Raw genomic sequence first — 24,183 nt, 5'->3', positions numbered from 1 at the left:
TTGTTTTTACAGTGGAACTTTTTCTCGTTCCTTCGTCTTTTTAAATAGTTAAATTTTTAATAATCTTTTCATTTTTAATGTTTTATGGGTACATAGTAGGTACATATATTTATGGGGTACTTGAAATGTTTTGATAAGGCATGCAGTGAGTAATAATCACATTACAAAAAATGTGGTATCCATCCCCTCAAGCATTTATCCTATGTGTGATGATAAGAATCTCACCAAGTATTCACACATTTTGGAAGCTTAAGTTTTGGTTTTTCATGCATAGGTTTTTGATAACATTAAGCTACTACTCTTCAAAAACAATTGAAAGTTGTGTCCATGAAAGGCAAAGGTAGCATTCATTGCCACCACCTACTCTACTATTCTGGAAGATACCAATTCCTTAACATGGCATTCTACAAAGAAGTTCAAAATGGCCTCAGTGACTTCTTAACATAGAAACACAGAGTACCCTTACTATTAGAGCCAGCACAAGTTGCAATTATTTTACAATCCTTGAATTTGACCTGTTTTCCATAATATTTTGTTGCAAGTTTTCCTTCTTTGTAGTGTACCTGAAGAGACTGAGGTATGGTCTACATGTATATTCTGCAATTACAAACATCAATGTAATTCAACAAAAGTCTTCAAAAATACTTATTCTGAGTTCTGGTTCCAGTAGACACTGAAACATAAAGATGAACAGAATGTACCATCTCTCTTTCTGTGTTCATAGCACTGTATATGGATTTAGCATGTCGCATTTGTCCTTGGAAAAATCCATTATGAATCATGAACCATAATTCCCTCTATACAGATGAGGGCAGATTTCATATTAGCTCAAGATCACTGTTTTTAGTGACTGAGCTGGGATTTGCAAAGTCTGAATGATTCCAAAGCCCACCGTGGGAGCTCATTAAAAATTTTTCATGCAATTTAAATATCCACTGAGCCCATGCAGCACTTCCTCTCAATTTACCCTCCTGTCACTCTAGCAAGTAGAACACTTTGTGGTAACACAGAGCTTTTGCTGCAATGTTGTGAGGTATGAAATTGACAAAGGAAGTATATTTAAGTCCTAAAGAATGGGTGAGAGCCATTCTGGGAAAGAACCTGGTACAGAGCAATAAGTAAACTCATTCATAGTTTAATTTATATGTTAATATACCAAGCAATTATTTGTTGTCTTCAAATATTCTATGTCTGGGAATTCAAAGACAGTAGAAAATGTGACATTTATATAGGTGTTTAATTTTTTAAAAAGCTTAATATAGATATAAGGGAGAATCTAGCAACTGAATCAAAGCTTTGGTTTGGGATCATATATTTGGAAAAGTTTTATGTGTATCATACCAAAACATCTGAACTTAATTCTATAGGATAAAAAGAGTCAAGTGAGTATTTTATGTAAGGCAATGAAAAATTTGTTTATACAGTGTTTCAGTTCCAAAATCATCACTAAAAAATTATAAGAAGCTAGACAAGAGGGTCAAAATGGTTATATCATAACTTTCTCCTTTAAAGTGTTAATTTTCCATGCTCCCCTGCTGTGAAGAGGAGTGGGATAATTTATTGGAAATTATTTGAGTTTTTAAGAAAGCTTTTTCAAGGTGTTATGATTTTTAGTCATATGTTTAAGCAATGGAAGCAATGTGTAAGTTTATTGTAAAAGTTAAATACAGTTGAAAATCCTCCCTGAACCTTTCATTCACCTCTGGCTTTTGACTCATTTTCTCTTTTCCTCTTCACAGAAAGACTATTCAAATAATTATCTTAATCACTCTGTATACTTCCTCCCTTCCAAACTTTTGCATGCTTATTACATAGGGGGACCCATCAACAGCATGTGACCCAGTGTTTCTTTTTGAAACATGCTTTTTCCTTTGCTTCTTAGGATTCTCCTAGAATTGCTTCTACTCTTACTCTATTAAATGTTTCTTCTTCATCTCCTTCGATGGTCCATATCTACATGACCCATAGAAAATGAAGAGATTCATTGCCTAGACTCTGCACCTCTCCTGTCCTAACACCCTGTTCCTCTTCCTCTCCTCCAATTTCCTCTCCTATATTCTTTACTCCTTTCTTCTCCTTCTTGGAGGAGCAAATCCAACCACTTGCTTATTCATTATTTCCAACAAATGTTTATTAAGCACATATTCTGTGCCAGGCTTTTGCTACTGTAGGGGCATAAAGGTATATTACCTTTCTTCACCATCAAAAGAGTTACAACTGACATGCCTGTTTAAAAAGACAAATTAACAAGAGAAAAACATAACAAGTTTCTTGGCTGTTTTTTTTTTTTTTTCACAATCCAGACAGACAATTTTATTCTGCTAACCTGAATTTGGAAGGCAGAGGTTAAAGAGAAATGTTTACATTTGGTTCTCAACTGAACATTATAGGCAGGCATATGGGAGAGCTGACCTTTGTAAAAATGTCTTAACCTTTTGGTGGCTTTTTGTCAGTTGTCCCAGGATCTCATCTGCAGGCTCTGGAGTGAGTCAAGTGTTCAGCTGGTCCACGATGGGCACCAGAAACTGTAGGGATGGAATGATGTCATAACTTTTCTCACCGTCATAAGGGTCACAGCCAACATTTGTCTAACAAAAGACAGGTGAACAAGAGAAAAGCATAACAAATTTATTCAATCACAGTTTTATGTGAAATGGGAATCTTAAAAAGTAAAGATTCAAAGACCAATTGATGAAAACTATTTGTATGCTTAGGCTCAATGAAGAACACATAGTCACGTAGAAATGTGATTGAACAAAAGGATATGTTCTAATGATAACAGACTGAAGCGGGGACACCTAGAAAGGCCTGTCCAGACTTTTTTTGGCCTCTCTGTGTAGCATTCCTCCCTCCCAGGCGTGGGGCAGAACCTCTCTGGAATGTGGGTTTGCAAGGGAGAAAAGAGTGACCTTTCTAGATTTTTTGACTTGCTTTGAGGAAGAGGAGTTCTAGTTTCTATGACTTGCTTCAGGGGAGAAAGAATGGTGAGAGAGAGGAGGGCAAGAGAAAATCAGAGAAACCTTGCTTCTGAGGTTTTTTCCCTGACTTTCAGTTCAAACTACTCAGGATGCCAAGGTACATACTTCAGGGTGTTGCTTTTCTGAGCCTTGACACTACAAATCAACAAAGTCCTGTCCTGCTTGAATTTCTGTATATATAGGAGAGATAGTAGATTAACAAATAAACAACTAAAACATACAGAATGTCAGATGAAGATAAGTGCCATGAAAAATTAAATTTGGGAGTTGTATAGGCAATGCTATAAATGCTATGAGGAAGGTGGCAAGGGAAGGTTTCTTGGAGAGGCTGATATGTCAGCAAAGATCTCATTTATAAGGGAAATCTAGAAAAAAATGTTCAAATATATACACATAGAGAATAAATAGTGATTATCAGGGTTGACATGAAGGGAGTAAATGGGAAAATGTAGGTGAAAGTATGCAAAGTAGCAAATATGTAGTATGAACAAGTTGAAAGGTCTAATGTTCAACCTGAGGACTGTAATTAATAATAGTGTATTATATTTAGAACTTTTGCTAAATGAGTAGATTATAGTTGCTCTTGCCACAGAAGCAAAAAATGTTCAACTATGTGAAATAATGGCTATGTTAATTTATTCCACTCTAGTAACCATTTTACTATATGTGTATATGTATACCTATATCTATATATATCATATAACATCATGTTGTATACTTTAAATACACACAATAAGATTCATTTTAGAAAAAAGACTTTAGAAAATGAAAGACATAAGATCTCTTTGGGCAGAGGTAGCAGCAAGTTTGATAACTTTGTGCTGGATAAAGAGGGAAATAGGTATTGAGAGCCATGTGGAATGGTGAAAAGATGATAGAACAAATGTATTTTAAGTCCTGATTGAATCAAAGAATTATAGCCATTAGGATAATAGAGAGAATGCTTTAAAAATATGGGAGATTGTATACAGTTATGCTTAAAATTATGGAAAGATTATAGTGGTTAAAAGTGACCAAGTCTATGGTATAAAATAGGGAAATACCATATGTATTATTCTATATTATGATAATAGAAACACAGCTGAAGCAGGAGGGAGGAAAAGATCATTGGAATAAAGAAACATTGAGATACTTGATGCAAGTCATTGCAATGCCAGGATATTGAATAAATCATTCATGAGGATAAAGAAATCTCTAAGAATTCTGACAGGATTAATGTAGAAAGAAGATTAGGTGCTAAACTCTTCAAAGACTGGGGGAGAATAACTCTAGGGTATATAGAAGTCTGTAACAAGGAGAGTAAATAAGAAGGGATGTGATTAGGTACTCCCCCTTAAGAACAAAATTTAAGCAGAAGGGCTTCAAAAAACTCAATGAACAAGATGAAGACTACTTTGATACTATTTTAAAAATCAAAATTAATGAAAAAATTCCATGACAAATGAAATATTAAAATAAAGACAGCATCATAGTAGGTAGGATATTCTGCTGATGATTTGAGGTTCAAAGACTGAAATTCATGCCTGTAAATATCATCTCCACCTGAGATAGCTTCCTTGAGTTCTTCAAATGTGTACTCATCTCTCTATTTATATGTCTGCATCTCCAACCTGAAATGGCCAAAATTTAACCACCAACTCCCACTTTACCCTCTCCTGCTTCTCTTCCAAGCTTCCCCAACTCAGTGATTGGAAATTTTGTTCTTTCTGTTTCTCATAGCATAAACTATAGTGTCATAGTTAAACTCCTTGTTTTCCCTTAGAACTTCCTCCTATCTATCAGCAAATTCTATAGTCTTTCCCTGATAACTTCTGTCGTATTTCTGGCCACTTTTTTGCACTTTCACTACTCTCATCATAGAGTATGCAAACATTGTTTTCCAGCTGGCTTGTTGCAATAGCTTCGATCCTGGTCTTCAATAGCTTTGTCCTTCCTAGGCTCCCTAGCAGGTATTCTCTAGCCAGCAGTTACAATGATCGCTGTACTATGGAGTCAGATCTGCCCAGACCTTCCAAAGGATTCTCATATTTCTCCGGACAAAAGACAAAACTCTTACATAGTCCCATATATCTGGCCCCTAGCCACCTTTTCAATCTCATCTATGAAATTTTTCCTCAATCATTGTGCTACAAGCACACCGGCCTCTTGTGTGTTCTTCAACATATTATGCAGGGCCTTTATACTTGGCTTTTCCTTCCAACCTGCAACACTTTCTTCTCAATATCCATACGGCTCACTACTCATGTGCATCAAGTTTCTCTTCAAGGATTACCTGATTAGATAGTTATCTGGCTTAACCTGATCATCTAGATTGGTTGAAAATAGCATCACCCCATCACTTTCTATCACCCATTTTCCTCTCCATTTATCTTGCTTGACCTTATCATAACCCAACTTAAGTAGTTATTTGTCTGTTATCCTATAATCCATAAGAACGTGTGGTATGTCTGTTTGTTTACTGCTATAGCAGCACTGCCAAGAGCAATGTTTGGCAGATAGTAGTTGCTCAATACGTATTTGTGAATAAGTTATATATTAATAAATACAGTACTCAATCTTTAAACTGTTACCAAATATAATTAGATTGAATTTAAAACATATTTGAAATCTAAATTTTAGAAACATCAAATATTTTTCTATGTTCAAATTTAAGTCAGTTGATTAAGATATTTTATTGCGAAAAACAAATTTAATTATTCCAGAATAGAATCACTATGGAAAATATAGAGCAATAGAACTAAACTGTCTGAAAATAGTTGAAAAACACCTCATATTTAAACATTTCTTCTATCCCTTTTACCTTTCATAATTTGAATCTGATTTCTTTTCAAAAATTAAACTTTAAACTAGTCAAGCATGTTAGCATAATATGCTATTTAGAATAGCCCAATTGTTTTATACCAAATTCTAAACTATATTTCAAGAAAATAATTTCAGTGTTGTCTCTAAAAGCCTATCAGCTGAAATTGCAATACAAAACTGATCAGATGTATTTACCTCAATCAAAAAGCCTTCAGTGTTCATAATAGGAATAATTTATTTTCTTATTTATATAACCTGCATTGCTTTATTTCACTTTATAAAATAATGTCAAAAAACAACACTCCAAGACAAATATTATAATGTAGTAATTTCAGGAAAAAATAGTGGCTTAATAGCCTTCTTCACTACATGTACAGGTGTACAATGTTCTTACTGCATTTTTCATTTAATATTTTGAAAATTAATGGCTTTAAGTTATTTTTTTCTGTGACCTCTATGTTGAAATCTCTTTATACTATGAGATTGCTATTTGAACTTTACTTGGTGAGATTCTTATCATCAACAAGTCTTGTTAAATTGGTAGAAGAAAAGCAGAAATGAACAAAAAGATAACCACTTGTGGAGAAATTCTAGCACATCTTTTGTCAAATTACAAAGTGTGACACTCTCCCAAACTCCTTATGTCACATTGTAGGCTGAAGTTACCTAACTTCTCTGTAAACCAGAGACAAAGGGGACAGAATAATGGTACTTAAGAAAAAAAAAACAGTGAGATATTTATACAAGTCTGTATCTAGAGAGTGATTTTGGCTGAGGTAAGAAAGTAAAGAAACTAAATTATGAAAATATAATCTTCCTTCTCCTTCTTCCTCTCCTGGAAGAAGACAAAATTGGACAGACAAAATTGTTTTTGTACATAGCTTTGAGGGGGAGATAATCTGGGAGCAGAATACCCTTGCTAAATAAAATCATCCCATTTTATTATAGATATATTGTCTCACTTAGGAGATTCTGCTTAATTTTAAACTCAGGTAAATGAAGTAGCAACTTATGTAAAGAATTATACATTTCCTTATCCAAACTGTAAAATGATTTTATTGTTTATAGGACATATGTTAATTTTTTTTTCTTTTAAATTTCATATGCCTTAGTAACTGAGTGATTTTGTAACCTGTGGTTTGGAGCCACAATTACAAACTCTTCAGGTGTTTCGTGCCCTAAAGGAGTTTGATACTTCGAATGGTAGTCCAATCCAGCATTCCCCATGAATACTTATTTCCCTCAAAACACATTACCATTTTGAATATTTCCCTGAAGTTTTGATCAAAGTTTCAGTATTTGATTGGTACTGAAATCAGGTATGATATTCTTCCTTGCCACCCAGGGAAGGTTTTTGGAAAATAAATTATATTTTACTCTGCTTTTATAATGATGTTTACATAAATACAAAAACCTCTCAAAGACAGAGTAAGCTCCCAGATACTGAGAGATGAATGGTTTCTGAAGGCCTATGTTCAGAAAAGAAAATAGCATAAATTGAGTATGCACTCTGACAGATAACCATTCTAGTTTCTTTATATACGATAGCATTGGATCAATAAGAAACTTCTATGGTTAATCAATGATCATTTTTATTCTCTCTTTTGTTTCTGTATTAGTCCATTTTCATGCTACTGATAAAGACATACCTGAGACTGCGCAATTTACAAAAAAAAAAGAGGTTTATTAGATTTACAGTTCCACGTGGCTGGGAAGGCCTCACAATCATGGCAGAAGGTGAAAGGCATATCTCACATAGAGGCAGACAAGAGAAGAGAGCTTGTGCAGGGATAATCCCGTTTCTAAAACCATCAGATCTCATGAGACTTATTCACTATCACAAGACCACCACAAGAAAGACTTGCCCCCGTGATTCAATTGCTTCCCATGGGGTCCCTCCCACAACATGTGGGAATTCAAAATGAGGTTTGGGTGAGGGCATAGCTAAATAATATCCTTTTCTAATCAATATTATTCTTCTTTTTTCATATGTGATAGCACTGGATAAATAAGACATCTCTACGATTAGGCAATTATTATTATTTTTGTTTTGCTCATTGTTATAGATAAGGAAATAAAGGTCGAATGTGAAAAAAAGCTTGAAATAAAAATTGCCTGAATACTGGGATATCATGACATCAAGTTGATTACTTTAGAATCCCTACATCATTGTGATTATTTGGCCTTTACATCTTCCATATTGAAGAGAATGCAAAGAGGAAAATTCAAGGACTTGTAGAATATAATCATGGCAATTATAGAAAACACTATAAGACAAAACAAAGGTATTGGGTAGGATAAACTGAATAGAAAAAAAAAAGATGCAACCACTGTTCTTACTGCTCAGTCTTTTCTCCAACAAATCATTCCGAATAAAACTGCCAAATTCTTTTTCTAAAGCGTGTCGATTGCAGCTCCCACTCAGACGGACAGAGTAGCATGTGGAGGCTTGCATGGTAAACTTTTGCTCCAGAACAACTACAGGTATACAGTAGGAAATCCAAGAGAACCCACAGACCCTCTGAAGGAAGCAGATTGCTCCTGCAGGACCCAGGAGACTCCCCAAATACTGTGCTGGTATCCAAGGCTGAGAGACCCTCGGATAGTTCACATCACAGGACTCTGCAGACAACCCCCAGTACTAGCCTGGAGCCTGGTAGACTTGCTGGGTGGCTAGACCCAGAAGAGAAATAACAATCACCACAGCTCAGCTCTCAGGAAGCCACATGCCTAGGAAAACGGGGAAGGTACCACATCAAGGAAACACCCTGGGGGACAAAAGAATCTGAACAACAGCCTTGAGCCCTAGACCTTCCCTCTGGCAGAGCCTACCCAAATGAGAAGGAACCAGAAAACCAACTCTGGTAATATGGAAAAACAAGGTTACTTAACACCCCCCCAAAAAAATCACACTAGCTCACCAGCAGTGAATCCAAACCAAGAAGAAATCCCTGATTTACTTGAAAAAGAATTCAGAAGATTAGTTACTAAGCTAATCAGAGAGGCACCAGAGAAAGGTGAAGCCCATTGTAAGGAAATAAAAAAAAATGATACAAGAAGTGAAGAGAAAAATATTCAATGAAATAGATAGCATAAATAAAAGACAATCAAAATTTCAGGAAACAATAGACACACTTACAGAAATGCAAAATGCTCTGGAAAGTCTCAGCAGTAGACTCAAGCAGAAGAAAGAACATCAGAGCTCAAAGACAAGGTTTTTAAACTAACTCAGTCCAACAAAGACAAGGAAAAAAGAATAAGAAAATATGAACAAAGCCTCCAAGAAGTCTGGGAGTATGTTAAATGACCAAACCTAAGAATAATTGGCATTCCTGAGGAAGACAAGAAATCTAAAACTTTGGGAAATATATTTGGGGGAATAATCGATGAAAACTTCCCCAGCCTTGCTAGACACCTAGACATTCAAATACAAGAAGCTCAAAGAACACCTGGGGATTCATCACAAAAAGATCATCACCTAGGCACACTGTCATCAGGTTCTCTAAAGTTAAGACAAAGGAAAGAAAAAAATAATCCCTTAGCCCATCAAAAAGTGGGCTAAGGATATGAATAGACAATTCTCAAAAGAAGATATACAAATGGCCAACAAACATATTTAAAAAATGCTCAACATCACTAGTGATCAGGGAAATGAAAATCAAAACCACAATATGGTACCACCTTACTCCTGCAAAAATGACCATAATCAAAAAATTTAAAAAAAAAATAGATGTTGGTGTGGATGCGGTGAAGAAGGAACACTTCTACACTGCTGGAGGGAATGTAAACTAATACAACCACTATGGAAAACAGTGTGGAGATTCTTTAAAGAATTAAAAGTAGAACTACCCCATTTGATCCAGCAATCCCACTACTGGGTATCTACCCAGAAGAAAAGAAGTCATTATATGAAAAAGATACTTGAACATGCGTGTTTATAGCAATAAAATTCACAATTGCAAAAATGTGGAACCAACCCAAATGAGGCTCATCATTCAACAAGTGGATAAAGAATTGTAGTCTATCTATCTATCTATCTATCTATCTATCTATCTGAATGATTCACTCCAATTTCATCCAGGTTGCTGTGAATGCCATTTATTTATTCCTTTTATGGTTGTGTAGTATTCCATTATATATATCTATATATATATAGATATATATGGTATATTGGTAAACCTCTATTCTCATCTAATTTTTATAATTTATTATCAAAATATAATTTAAATCCAAATTTATTATCAATTTATCAAAATTGGGGGATCAAAAATACATATCTATACATATACACATATATGCATACATATACACATATATGCATACGTATACACATATATGCATACGTATACACATATATGCATATGTATACACATATATGCATACATGTATACATATATGTATACCTATACACACATATGCATACATGTATACATATATGTATACCTATACACATATGCATACATGTATACCTATACACATATATGCATACATGTATACCTATACACATATATGCATACATGTATACCTATACACATACATGTATACATGTATATATGCATACATATGTATACCTATACACATACATGTATACATGTATATAGGTATACATACATGTATACCTATACACATATATGTATACATGTATACCTATACACATGTATATATGTATACATACATATATGTATACGCACATATATGTATACGCACATATATGTATACGCACATATATGTATACGCACATATATGTATACGCACATATATGTATACGCACATATATGTATACATACATATATGTATACGCACATATATGTATACGCACATATATGTATACATATGCGCGCATATACATACATGTATACATATATGTATGCATACGTGTATATATGTATACATGTATACATATGTGTATACATGTATGCGTATATGTATACACATATGTATATGCACATATATGTATACATGCATACATATATACGTATATGTATGCATGCATACATATATACGTATATGTATGCATGTATACATATATACGTATATGTATGCATGTATACATATATACGTATATGTATACATATACACATATACGTATATGTATGCATGTATACATATATACGTATATGTATACATATACACATATACGTATATATGTATGCATGTATACATATATGTATATACACATATGTATACATATATGTATGTATGTATACATATATGTATATACACATATGTATGTATGTATACATGTATACATATATGTGTGTGCATATGTATACATATATGTATATGTGTGTATATATGTATATATGTGAATATGTGTATACATATATGTATATATGTATATATGTGTATATATATACTATTCTAAGTGAAGTAACTTAGAATACATATATATACATATAGGATCAAAAATACATATATACACATATATATGTATATATATACAAAGTTTAACCCATATATATGTGTATATATATACACACATATATATGTGTGTATATATATACAAAGTATAAACATACAAAGTTTTCAAAACAGTGATTATTATCTCATCTTTTTTAACAGGCAAAGTGATGTAACAAAAGAATAATCTATATTTGTGTCTTTAAACTTATTTCAATTTGATAAATTAGTTTCTTCCTAACCTACAGAAAATAACTTAAACTCTCTGAGTGACACCAACTTTTCTAGTTTGTAAATTTGTTAGGAGAACTTTACATTTTGACAATAAATTACAAAAATTAGATGAGAAGAGAGAGATTTACCAAAAAAGTAATAGTTGAAGCCATGTTTATAGTTTAAAAGTGTGATAAAATCACAAGTAAAATTGTTGAAATTGAATGAAAAGAAATGCAGAAAACTAGAGCTGCAGTAAAATTAAAGAGAGAAGATAAAAATATATATATTGCAATATTACATACTTAGAAATCATTTGTGTCCATTTAAATGTCATCTTAACATTTTAAATTTTATTTAGGCCTTAAACATCATCTAGTTCAGTCATTTTATGGTTGAGGAAACTCAGGAATCAACTAAATGAGTGTGTTGTCTAAGTTTAGATTTCTGGAGTCAGGTACAGGAACCAAAATCTCGATCTTCTGAAGGCTAGTGCCATGTTCTTCCCAGTATACCACAAAGCCTTGTGTGAACTGAGAACTAAAGTTCAGAAAAAAACACAAAACCATCATGATGTGATGTGAGACAAAAGTCACATAAATCATAAAATATATAAGAAGATAAATAGAAATTATATGAATCAATGGTTCTCAACTGGGGATAATTTTGTCCCCTGAGGAATACATGTTGATGTCTGGAGACATTTTTGATTGTCATAATTTGAAGGGTAGGGGTGATACTGGAATCTAGTGGGTAGAGGCCAAGGATGATGTCAAACACCGTAAAATGCACAAGACAACACACAACCAAGCACAAGCAAGAATTACCTGACCCAAATTATCAATAGTGCATCTGTTAAGAAATCCTGACATACATACAAATGTAAACAAAGCAAGAAAACTCCTAATATTTACAGATGGAGGGGGTGAGGAAGAGAGAGAGATAATTAAAACACAAAATGAAAGCAACATGCAGATCAGAAAAACGAAAAGTGGAAAATACACAATAAATAAAAAGCTACCTGATTTTACATATGCATATTAATACTTCCTTAGGGAAACCAAAAGTCTTCACCTATCACCAAGGACACTCATTTTGGTAGAGGATAAAGAATATTTCATCTAGATAAATGATGCTTTCCTCACTGGATAGCTGTAAGGAAAATGTTATTAAATGATAATACCTGAGGAAGAGTGAAGCTTTAAAATGATAACTTTCAAGTCAAACTTTGCTTTATAAAGAAGACCTGCACAGAGATATGTTGTGTTCTTCTGAACTCTAATTATATAGGAAATGTTGTCAGACCTTAATCTTCAAGGTTTTTTGCTGTTCAGAGATAAAAATGTTCTATTTTTCATTTTTTGTGTGATGTTTGTGTCTAGGTTTTGAATAATTTATTTCTTTGAGGAAAGTAAACATATTTTCAAGTTCAGCTTCGCAGCAGATATGGCTGCGTGTATTTCAAAAGAACTCTTAGACTTCCACCAAAACTATAAAGAATCAGAAGCAAAGAGATAAACTTAAATAACAATAACAATTATGTGGTACTTGTTAAATGATTTTGAGTCCCAGGAAATTTTCTGAGTGTTTTACAGGACTAATTTTTTAATATTCATATATAAGGTAGATAGCATTCACATTTAATACACGAGGAAGCTGAGGCACACGGAGACTGACCTGACCACAGTCCCACTGAACTGCAGTGTGGGTAAGAATTTACATTCAAAATCAGAAAATCTGGTGCCAGAGCTCTCATTTCTAATCACAAGGATGCATATTCTTTGTCAAATTCTGCCTGATTTATTCTCGTCTCCCTTTAAATCTTATTAAAATTACAGAAAATTAAGTTTAAAAAGGAAGACGAAACCATAACTGTCTCAGTTCATTTTGTGATATTTAAACAAAATATCTGAGACTGGATAGTGTATCAAAAACAGAAATTATTTCTCACAGTTCTGGGGGCTGAGAACTCCAAGATCAAAGTACCTGCAGTCCAGTTGTCTGGTGAGGGTTGCATCCCTCAGTGAGGACCAAAGCTACGTCCTCACATGGCAGAACAGTGGAAGAGAAAAAAGGGGGCAAACTGCCTCAATCAAGCTCTTTTATTTATTTTTATTTTATTTTAAATGTTTTTAGAGATAGAGTCTCTCTCTGTCACTCAGGCTGGAATGTAGTGGTGAGTTCATAGCTTACTGAAGCCTATAACTCCTGGACTCAAGTGATCTTCCTGCCTTGAGGATCAAGGCAACCTCAGCTTCCCAAGGAGCTGAGACTACAGGTACGCACCACCATGCCCAGCTATTTTTTTTAAAAATGATTTTTAGCGGCAGGGTCTCACTATATTGCCCAGGCTTGTATTGACCTGGCTTCCAGAGATCCTTCTTCTTTGGCCTCCCAAAGTATTGGGATTACAGGTGTGAGCCACTGTGCCTGACCAAGCCCTTTTATAAGGGCACCTAATCCCACTCGAGAGCAGAGCCCTCATGACTCCATCACTTCCCAAAGGCCACACCTCCCAATACCCTTGCATCCAGAATTAAATTTCATCATGAATATTAAAAGTAGCAAAGACAGTCAAACCATAGCAATAATTATACTGAAAACAGGAAAGAGTGTTATGAATGGAGTGACTTTTTTTTTAGAAATAGGCTCTCTCTGTGTTGCCCAGGCTGAAGTGCAATGGTGTGTTCAAAGCTCACCGCAGTCTCAAACTCCTGGGCTCAAGTGATCCCCCTGCCTCAGCCTCCTGAATAGCTAAAACTACAGATATGTGCCACTATGCCTGGCTGATTTTTTTTTTTTTTTGGTAGAGATTGGGGTCTCACTATATTGCCCAGGCTGGTCTTGAATTCCTGGCCTCAAGCAATCCTCCGGAGGTGGCCTCCTGAAGCACTGGAATTACAGGTGTGAACCAAAACACCTGGCTGGAACAGACATTTTTAAGGAATTTCATGAAGAAAGCAAATTGAATATATACAACTTACTGAGAGGCTGAACAAGTTAAATGAAAACCATAAACATTCATGAAAAATCTGTTGCAGAGGTCATAGCAGATGTTCCCATTTTGGCCTTAGAGGAACTCCAAATTCTCTGAATTCAGAGGTCATGGAATACAGGAAGGGATGATTTTGCAATTTCAGATCTATTAGAGACTTCATACCTGGGAGTCGTTTTTTACTGCACATCTTTTTTTTTTTTTTTAAATCAGTAAAGCCTACTGCTGTAGCTGTCAAATATTCCCAGGTTACATCCAATTGTCACCCCTTCAGTGTTGCCATCATCATCTCTTGTCTGAATCATTGTACCCTGTGTCTCTTTTCTCAAAAACCCTTCAATGGCTTTGCATCTGACTCAGAATGAAAACCAATGTTCTCATAATGGCCCACCAGGCCCTCACAATCATACCATCCACTACTCCCCTGATTATTTTTATTTATTTATTTATTTAGGACAGTCTCTCTTTGTTGCCCAGGCTAAAGTGCAGTGGCACCATCTCAGCAATACAACCTCCACCTCCTGGGCTCAAGATATTGTCCTGCCTCAGCCTCCCAAATAGCTGGGATTATAGGCATGCACCACAACGACCGGCTGATTTTTGTATTTTTAGTAGAGATGAGGTTTTACCATGTTGGCCAGGCTGCTCTCAAACTGCTGACCTCAAGTCATCCGCCTGCTTCGGCCTCCCAAAGTGCTGAGATTGCAGGTGTGAGCCACCGTGCCCGGCCTACTCCTTTTATTTTTCTTCTACAGCTTTCATCTGAGTGTTTTGCTGCAGCCACTCAGCCTCCTTACTGTTAGCTGAACATGCCCAACCACTCCCACATCTGAGTCTCTGCACTTTCTCTTCAAATAAAATTATTTAAATATTGAAGAAAAAAATGAAGTAAGGCATAGAGACAAAGACAGCTGGAGGAGTCTGTTGAAATTATGGTTATAGATAAAGTATCTGAGAGGCTTAATAGGGAGACTTTTGAGGAAATACTTGAAGGAAGCCACATAGTTCTTTTCCTCACTTCCCCCAAGTATTTCCTCAAAGATCTCCTCTGTAAGGTCTTTCTTAACTCCTTTTTCTGTAACTTTAATACCCTCCCCCAACTCTATCTGTCCCATTGCCCTACTTTATTTTCTTTCTTAATACTTAAAAATTGTATTATAATAGATAATATAAATAAAATATTTATATAAATGTATTATAATATAATGTAATATATAATCATTAACATAGTATATATTTATCTTGTTTATTGTCTGTGTCTCCTCACTAGCATGTAAAATCCCTGAAGGCAGAATTGTTAATATTGATTTTTAGTTTAATAGTTCCTGCTTTATCTTTGTCACCAGCAATAGAACACAACACATAGTAGGCAAGACATTAATTTTTTTATAAATAAAGAATGACTATCATAGGAGATTTTAGCCCAGTTGAAAACCCCAATTCCTCTGCCTACAGAGGTTGGTTGAAAGTAGAGTGCTTTGTTTCTAAGTCCCAAGTTTTCTCTCTTTAAAAATGTTAATTACCTGCTTGGGAGGAATCCTGGATGGGCATTAGGGCACATACAAAACAGATAGAAATTACAGTTTCTTACGCATCTCTGTAATAAATATTCAGGAAAAGCACCAAATGAAAACTCTCCATTCCCAAAGTGAAGATCTTTTTACTTCAAGCTTATAGAAAAGGGGTATTTTAACAAGTAATTATATCAATCTAACTTCCAGTTTGATGATTGTAAATGATCCAGAGGTAAAGGAAAACAGAAACCCGATGCCATTTTCGGTAAAAGTAGACAAAAGCTACCTCTTCCCCACAACCTTTATCGGCCCAAAATGCATGCAAGACCCACAACAGGCAATGGATTCTGAGTAATAGTGTTCAGGAGACAAAAGAGAAAAAGTGGCATGGCTGCAGCTATAAGAGAGAGTCATAAAGAATATTCCAAAAGGCAAGGAGCTCATTCTGAGATGTAAAATTTTAATTCCTTATCTTTTATAACTGAAATGGTGCCTGACTGGAGCCAGATATTTCCTTTCATGTGATTTGTTTCTAAAAACAAAGAGAATAAAGCTGAATGAGGAATTACATAAGCAACACACGTGCATTGATGAAGCTGATTTTTTTTTTTTTTAATCAGGCTACCTGGAATCAACTACTCTTAGAGGAGAAAAGTAAAACTGAAGAATTGCTAAAGTTTGGCAATTTTATATTTCTTCAAAATATTAGATATTCTTAAGGACGTTTCTAAATTTGGAAAATGCCTTGAAAACCATTTAAAAGTAAGATATTAATTTGTATTTACTTACATATTTGAATGAATTTTAACTATTGAAATTTACCCAATGGTTCATAAAAATCCCAATACCCCACTAATGTCCAAATGACAATAATAACAAAAACAACAAAAGAAGCATAAGATTGATTTGGACCATATGTATATGAACGGAGGGACTGGACAGAGACATCCAAGTGTGAAGACAACAAAGTGCTGTATCTCAAGGACCAAGCTGATGAGTAGAAACAGACCAGCCACCATGCTGTGTATGAGTGAGAATTCCCAATGGCCAGTGGTGGAAACTGGCTCACTGATTGTATGGGAAATGGAAATCTAATGATTCCCTACCCCTCAACCCTGTATTCCATAGGCTACTAGCCACACATAGTACTAGGCCCTCCCCCAACCCATCTCTCCGGGGGGATGTGATGCATCTTATGTTGAAATGGTAACACCATGGGAAAATGTCTCACCTCCTGTAATTCATCTTTAGGTATTATTTTATATGATTTAATGGCATGATTTCTGTCATAGAGCTGCGCTTCAAAAGTATTTTAAGGCTGCTGATACTTTACTTTTAGAAGAAATATCTAGGTATCAGTTTCTGTTCTCCTTTGAGTCCTCAGAAAATGATCATGAATCAGAAGGGCATATAAAAAAATGCCGCCTCTCTTAAAACAAGCCATTTTTATTGTTTCTTGGGGAGGCGATGTCATCTAATTCCATATTTTCATTTCCTTCCTGGGGTAAATGGAGTAAGAACTCATGTTCTAGTTTTATCCTGCCTCTCTACATTTTGATATAATATATAATTTCTCTGGCATTAGTATACATATCTAAATGGGAGACCCAGGCTAAGAATTTACACACCAAAGACGTGAACTATGTTGTCTGACTTTTTGAATACTGCAGTTGTACACTAATATTTATATTCTTTAAAAAGTTATCAGATCATATAAGCATTCATATCATTAGTAATCAGTTTCTATTTCTAGAGAAATATGGAAAATGCGAGCATTGTTTATTAATACACAGATACCTGATGAGGGTCTCTTAGCAGAAATGGATAGAGGAATATGGAGGATTTGAGTTTCTGTTATTTTTACCCCTTTCTGACTCCTTGAATCAATATACTTTATACATAGTGGTTTATGGACATCTATACATAAATGTATTCATGTAGATAAAATTTTTCCTCCCTTTGACTTTGCATGAAAGTTAGAAACCTCTGAAAATAGACTTGCCTCAAGCTTCTGTGCATCTTTGAACTTTCATTTTCAAACTTTTCTTTTCAAGGGAGATTGAGTTTCAGTTCTGCTGGAATATTTTTACCGCTTTGTGACTGACTACCTCTTGCTAGTTTTTGAGACTTTGTTTTTGTCCTCTCCTTTAAGGTTAGGTGTTTACTTTTTGAAGGATGACTCAGTTTCTTCCTTTGATTTTTCTCTTATTCCCAAATTACTTATTCACAACTACCTTCTCAATTAGGGTAGCTGACTTCTATGCCTTATATCAGGTCAACAGCACTCCAGAGAAGCAGGGTTAGAGCCAGAAACTAAGGGAAAACCACATTTAAAAAAGTAATATTATACTAGGTACCCTATTATAATTAAAACATCTTAAAGAACAAGATGGAAAATGTAGTTTTGCCAGCACCATGAAAGACCAGAAATGATTACTCACTTCAAATATTAGCTTCAGTAATAAAAGTTCACTTCATTTGTCCACAAATGACTTGTAGTAGGAATTTTTTAAATGACAAAATTAGTAGTTAGTTTAAGAAAGGGTCCTCAACAGTAGGTTGTCAGGCAAAATGGGAGGGTGGAGGTTTGGAGTGGGAAAGGCAGACAGATGTAGCCAGAAACTAAGCAAAGCTTTTGCAAAGAGATAAATAATTTGTAAATACAGAGTTGTAATAGTTAATGTTAGGCTTTTAGCTGTGCTTAATATAGCATAATATCCTCTTATCTATTACCCTCGCATCTTGAGTAATCGTATTTTACACAAAATGGTCTTGTGTGAATACTGTTCAGGAAATCAATGGATGAGAGCTGTGGGTTTTTTGTTTTGTTTTGTTTTAAACTGGGTAATGAGAGGCAGAGAAACAAGACTAGAGAAAAGAAGAAAGAAAGATTTGAGTGACACTGACAATTGCCAGAGGTAGAATGCTATATTAAAAAATGAATGGAGAGAGTATCAATTGTTTAGGAATGAAAAATTCTGCATACAATGGGGCATCAAGCCATTATTTCAAGTTATTAGAGAATGAACCATGAAGGTCCTAGGAATATTTTGTTACAGAATTTTTAGTGTAATTTATTTTGCAAACAAAGATTTTTGCATGTGAAATTTAGTCACTAGAAAAGCTTTTTTGTTCTTAACAACAAAAAAGGATGTTAAAAAGATTAGATAAGATTGGCAAACTAAGCACAAGAACTAATTTATCTTAATTTCCCACATAACTAGAAATGATAGGCAATATAATAAAAATGAATAATGAGTAAGAGAAGAAAAAAATGAAAGCAAAAGGAGAAAAAAGTAATTCATTAAAACTTTGCAAATAAAAAGTGACATTGGTTTGAAAAATTTAGGGAAAACCTTCCATGATAGATTAACAGAAGAAGGAGAAGGTTATAGGAGAGGAATTACCACCCATAATTTAGAGTGATTTCACTGTGACTAAAAATAAAAGGAATAGACACTAGAAGCAGGCAGGAACCAGCATTTAGGTGATTGGTTGAAAAATTGCATTAGAAAAAGAGAGCAATATGTGTGATATAAAATGTGACAGTGGCCTGAGGGTGATGCTGATATTGCTCCTTTCCCATCCGGAACATGAACTAATGACACACAGGGGCTAGAAGCTCAGTCATTCGAGACAGGCACACTAAATAGAAATGACACAAGCAAATAGTTGAACAAAAATTTCTTGTAAAGAAACGCATTATCATCTCCAAATGCTTACAGAAAACCAATATTATGAAACAGACCTAAGCTTAAAAATAATAAAAAATAAAACAGGAGAAATAATACTGAAGAAATGCAGTTAATCAGGTCAAGTTAAGGAAAGCTTGAAATAGAATTAATATATTCAGAAAGATAAGAGTATATGCTAGACAGAAAATGCAAAGAAATTTGTAGAATATAAGAAACAGTATTGAACAAATGCACCTATAAGAATGAAGAAAAAAATGAAAGGAAAAAATGCAAGGAGGGGAAGGAATAAAGGGAAGAAAGGAAAAAAAAAGGAAGGAAGGAGGAAGAAGGAAAGAAGCAGAGATGGAGGGATGGAGGAAGAAAGAAAGAAAGGAAAAAAGAGTGTTTAGTTACATGAAACTAAAATCTTAGGTGTTCTCAAATCAGCAGTTGATGTTGGATGGAGGGAGAAGAGCAAATGATACCTTCTGTGTCCTAGTTTGTGGGTTTATAGGTATAACCTGCTTCTAGATTCTAACAAAAAACATTAAATATTTTGTTAGAAATATTTATTTACACAGCAAAGGTATATTAGGTGGCTAACATTTGGCAAACTCCATTTTAGGTACTAGAAATACAGGTTTGCATATGGGAGGTGAATAAAAAAGAAAAATTGAATGTGATTTTCAAGTTATTTTAGTCTCAGCAACTTGATATATTAAACTGAGGCAGAGAAGAACAGGGTAGGGGCAGTTCTAAGGAAAAACAGGAATTCTCTTTTGGTTTGATTTATGACAAATATGCAAATATATGTTTTGAAAGATGTGCATTTAAGAGTTAAGGGTAACTTTCAAAAACCAAAGAAAAATAAACACAACCAAATCAATTAAAAATATTGTATAAATATATGACAAAGGAGAATAATACATAGCAGATACAGAAGAAATGGAAGGAGTAAGTCCAGACATCAATAATGAAGTAAATATGAGTTGTCATTGCTCATCAACAGTTGAATGGAAAAATGAATTGTATCTACACAAAATAGAATACTATACAGGATGACAAATGAACCACATAAAACAATGTGTACCCATTTCACTAATGTAATACAATGTAACATAAGGTAACTAGAAAAAGTAGTGCATAAAATTAGAGAAAAACAGGCAAAAGTAATATAAGCTATTAGAAGTCAAGAGACTAGTTTTCTTTAGGAAGAGTATGAGACTTGAAATAAGAACAAAGGGGCTTTTGGCACAGTGGAAATGGTCTTCATTTTCTTGTACTGTGGGGTGTTCATTTTGGAAAAATCCAGAGCGCTGGACACTTATATGAGCACTTTGTTGTATATATTTTTATTTCAATAAAGACAACAAATAAATAAGTTAAAAACAAAGACAGGCATAAGTAAAGTCATAACTATATGCCATATATAATAATTGAAGCAGTAGAGAAAAAGTTGCAACATCCAAATTTTAATGCAAACTAAACAAGTGGAAGATATATCTTTTTAAAATTTAATTAAAGGGTAAAAAAACTTGAATTGTACATATTCCAATTTGCTTTATAAAAATAGTATCATCCTAAACTTTACGCATCCTCCAAAAGTTTACACATGCCAAAAAATGAGCACAACAAAAATTAAAATAATAAAAAACTAGTTTCATCACTACTAAGAAAGAGACTACTACACAATTCAAAATTGCACTAAGAAGAGAAAAAAAGTAACCAAATTCCAACAGATGTTTTTCACCCTCATTGCCACCTTCACAAACTCATGTATTTAGGATTAGAGGGGTGTATTAGTCCATTTTTATGCTGCTGATAAAGACATACCCAAGACTGGGAAGAAAAATAGGTTTAATGAACTTACAGTTTCATGTGGCTGGGGAGGCCTCACAATCATGCCAGAAGGCAAAAGGCACTTCTTACATGGCAGTAGCAAGAGAGAATGAGAGAGACGCAAAAGCAGAAACCCCTTATAAAACCATCAGATCTCATGAGACTTATTCACTACCATGAGAACAATATGGGGGAAATTGCCCCCATGATTCAATTATCTCCCACCAGGTTCCTCCCACAACACTTGGGAATTATGGAAGCTATGAGTGAGATTTGGGTGGGGACACAGCCAAACCATATTATTCTGCTCCTGGTCCCTCCCAAATCTCATGTCCTCATATTTGAAGACCAATCATGCCTTCCCAACAGTCCCCCAAAGTCTTAACTCATTTCAGCATTAATTCAAAAGTCCATAGTCCAAAGTCTCATCTGAGACAAGGCAAATCCCTTCTGCCTATGAGCATGTAAAATAAAAAGCAAGTTAGTTACTTCCTAGATACCATGCAGGTACAGGCAGTGGGTAAATACAGCCATTCCAAATGGGAGAAATTGGACAAATCAAAGGGGCCACAGGACCCAGGCAAGTCCAAAATCCAGCAGGGCAGTCAAATCTTAAATTTCCAAAATAATCTACTTTGACTCCATATCTTTCATCCAGGTCACGCTGGTGCAAGAGGTGGGTTCCCATGGTCTTGGGCAGCTTTGCGTATGTGACTTTGCAGGGTACAGCCTCCCTCTCTGCTGCTTCTATGGGTTAGTGTTGAGTGTCTGTGGCTTTTCCTGGAGCATGGTGCAAGCTGTCAGTGGATCCATCATTCTGGGGTCTGGAGGATGGTGGCCCTCTTTTCACAGCTACACTAAGTGGTACCCCAGTAGGGATTCTGTATGGGAGTTCTGACCCCACATTTCCCTTCCGCACTGCCCTAGCAGAGGTTCTCCATGAGGGCCCTGCCTCTGCAGCAAACTTCTGCCTGATCATCCAGGTATTTCCATACACCTGAAATCTAGGCAGAGGTTCCCAATCCTAATTCTTGACTTCAGTGAACTTGCACGCTCAACACCACATGGAAGCTTCCAAGGCTTGGGGCTTGCACCCTCTGAAGCCACAGCCCAAGCTCTACTTTGGCCCCTTTTAACTTAGGCTGGAGCAGCTAAGATGCAGGGCACCAAGTCCCTGGGCTGCACATAGCACAGGAACCCTGGGCTGGGACCACAAAACCACTTTTTCTCCTAGGCCTCTAGGCCTGTGATGTGAGGGGCTGCCATGAAGACCTCTGATGTGCCCTGGAGACATTTTCCCCCTTTCTTGAGGATTAACATTCAGCTCCTCATTACTTATGCAAATTTCTGCAGCCACCTTGAATTTCTCCTCAGAAAATGGGATTTTCTTTTCTATCACATTGTCAGGCTGCAAATTTTCTGAACTTTTATGCTCTGCTTCCCTTATAAAATTGAATGCCTTTAACAGCACCCAAGTCACCTCTTGAATGCTTTGCTCCTTAGAAATTTCTTCCACCAGATACCCTAAATCATCTCTCTCAAGTTCAAAGTTCCACAAATCTCTAGGGCAGGGGCAAAATGCCTCCAGTCTCTTGGCTAAAACATAGCAAGAGTCACCTTTGCTCCAGTTCCCAGCAAGTTCCTCATCTCCATCTGAGACCACCTCAGCCTAGATTTCATTCTCCATATCATTATCATCATTTTGGGCAAAGTCATTCAACAAGTTTCTAGGAAGTTCCAAACTTTCCTAAATTTTCCTGTCTTCTTCTGAGCCCTCCAAACTGTTCAAAGCTCTGCCTGTTACTCAGTTCCAAAGTTGCTTCCACATTTTCAGGTATATTTTCAGTAGCACCCCACTCTACCGGTACCAATTTACTGTATTAGTTCATTTTCACACTGGTGATAAAGACATACCCAAGACTGGGAAGAAAAACAGGTTTAATGGACTTACAGTTCCACATGGTTGGGAAGGCCTCACAATTATTGTGGAAGGCAAAAGCCACTTCTTAACATGGCAGCAGCCAGAGAAAATGAGAGAGAAGCAAAAGTGGAAACCCCTTATAAAACCATCAGATCTCATGAGACTTATTCACTATCTTGAGAACAGTATGAGGAAAACTGCCCGCATGATTCAATTGTCTTCCATCAGATTCCTCCCACAGCACATGGGAATTATGGGAACTACAAGATGAGATTTGGGTGGGGACACAGAGCCAAACCATATCAACTGGAATCTAAAGAAACTGTGGAAAACAAGAGAGGAAAGTGAAAGGCTTGGAGAAGGAAGATGACAGATAAAATCACCATAAAAAGAGTTGAAAAAATTTTCATTGAAAAACAGGTTCAACACTAGATGTAGGAAAAAAGGTGAAAAGTAAAAACAAACAAAGGAGTCTCCCACTGGCTACAGAGAAAGTACTTGAAAGCATTGAGATCAGAGATTTCAGTCTCAGGACAGTGTCAGTTCTGGGGAAGGAAGAGGTAAATAGAAAGAATGAGACACTTCTGGAGGTGAAATGAAGAAAAAGAAAGATAAAAGGAAGAAATGTGTGGATTCTGAAAAACAAAACAGTAAAACCCCAAAATGCAAGGCACATCAGCACCATTCTTAACTGTCAAAAAAAAAATTCAGTAATTATTGAAATTGCTTGTCACCATACTAGGAGAAAAGGATATTCTTGTAATAGGATTCTTGGAAGCCATGAAAACCCTCATCTTCATCAAGAACATTAATAAAGAAAAGAAATCTGCATCTATACAAAGCAGCT

This window comes from Pan paniscus, chromosome 10 (assembly GCF_029289425.2).
Source record: "Pan paniscus chromosome 10, NHGRI_mPanPan1-v2.0_pri, whole genome shotgun sequence".
Taxonomy (NCBI): domain Eukaryota; kingdom Metazoa; phylum Chordata; class Mammalia; order Primates; family Hominidae; genus Pan; species Pan paniscus.
The sequence above is the reverse complement of the archived record's forward strand: the minus strand, read 5'-3'. Positions refer to the sequence as shown.